A 1,736-nucleotide genomic window follows, 5' to 3' on the forward strand; every position below is an offset into this window, starting at 1 on the left:
CTTGCTTGCACATGTTTTCTAATGGGTCAAGGTTGTGTAATAGGGACCTCTCCACCTTGGCTTTATGACTTCACGAGTGATTGCAAACTACCTCCCTCTCATATGTGATTTCTTCAACATACCCACTCTATGCATACCCTACAATCACTGAGTTAAATGAAATCACATTTTTAATTGGTATATTGCTTTGATGGAGGATGATTTCTAACCTTCGTTTGACCATCGGCAGCTACATAAAACACCTTAGACTTTGTCCAGAGCACAACATTACTGACATCACCTACTAATACTCTAGCCTTTACACCACATGGTGCATTAGTTTTCCTTGGTTTGATTTTAGTTTGTTTGCTTCAACTTCCTTCAAGGTACAGTATTAGTTAGAATATACAAGATTTTATCATGAGCCAAGTACATAAGTTGTTGTTGCCACTTTACATTCTCTTTTTCCATCAATCTTTGCTCCATTAAAATCTTGCTAACATGTGAGTTTTTTCTAGCTTCTTGTTATAAATAGTTTATTTTGTGTCTCAATTGCTATTAAATTTTTTTTGTGTGTTCTTCATCCAATTGTTCATAACTTTGAGCAATGCTTTCCAGTATTGTTGTTTTTGTCACCTTCACACCATAACCATAATGTCATAGGCATAGCATGTACAATCAGCCTGAATTACTTCTTTCACTTATTTATTAATTTGGACAAGCATATGAGCATACACTTCCTGCAGATAGTGGGTATTGCAAAAGTGATTGATTTCATGATGTATTTTTATCATATATCCATGTCTTATCATAATCCACACCATAATTTAGTAATGTCTCACAAACATATTTATTTCAAAGATGGTTCACTACCTCAATCTTTTCAAAGTAAATCATCTTTTGGAGAAAATCATATTGCACCAAAAGTACATCCACATACCAAATAAGAGGTTGCCTTGATTTACTAAGAGATCTTTTAAAGAAGAATTTGCACTCTTCAATATACACCATTCGATTTGAGTCATCTAATTCTTATTATGTTCAATCAACATACATCTCTAAGTCTGAATCATCTCCTTTGTGTAATATGTGCACATCCTCATGCTTCTTATTAGGCTAATGCAATTAGTCGAGCCCCAAAGTGGGTCCGACTAAAAGAATTTGTCTTCAAACAACTAAACTGTCAAATTGGTCCATTAATCATGTAATATTGATTTGAAAAAAATTCAAACACTAGATACAATTTTAAAATGCATTTCCACCTCTTTCTACAAATCGTCAACTTCATGCCAAGTGGTCCTTTGACTAGCCTTAAAATTTGACAAAAACACCTGGCTAGACTCTAAAATCAGACCCACTAATCCTTTGTTCAACATTCTTATACCCTGTCGAATCTTGTCTCATGATGAATTCTCAGTCAAAAGATATTGACTGTCAAAGTTGCCTCCTTAGAATAGCTTACAAGCACACATGTTAGAAAACCATAAAAGCATTCAGATTTGGCTTTGAAAATAGGTCAAACTGATGCTTGGAGGCATGAAAATTGGGGCATTGGTTCATTGTCATGAGGACAATATAATCTATGATTTGGGATCATGGTGAATAACTAGGCGCATTTGGTGAGTGGTCAAAGTGGGCTACTCAGAATTGTAGAACCGAAAACACTGGCAGAAAAGTAATTTTCACAAACAAAATGGGCCTGGAAAAGTGTGCAAATGGATTCATCAAGACTTGCAAACTGGCCCACTTAAAGAATT

General features: G+C 35.0%; 1 pseudogene; it reads right to left on the bottom strand.

Moving 5' to 3' along the window:
- Positions 1–298: 298 nt before the first annotated feature.
- On the bottom strand, positions 299–876 carry LOC149580168 (uncharacterized; annotated as a pseudogene).
- Between the last annotated feature and the right edge of the window lie 860 nt (positions 877–1,736).

The sequence above is a fragment of the Cupressus sempervirens genome, chromosome 1 (assembly GCF_028749045.1).
Source record: "Cupressus sempervirens isolate cs-2001-9-10 chromosome 1, ASM2874904v1, whole genome shotgun sequence".
Classification (NCBI taxonomy): Eukaryota; Viridiplantae; Streptophyta; class Pinopsida; order Cupressales; family Cupressaceae; genus Cupressus; species Cupressus sempervirens.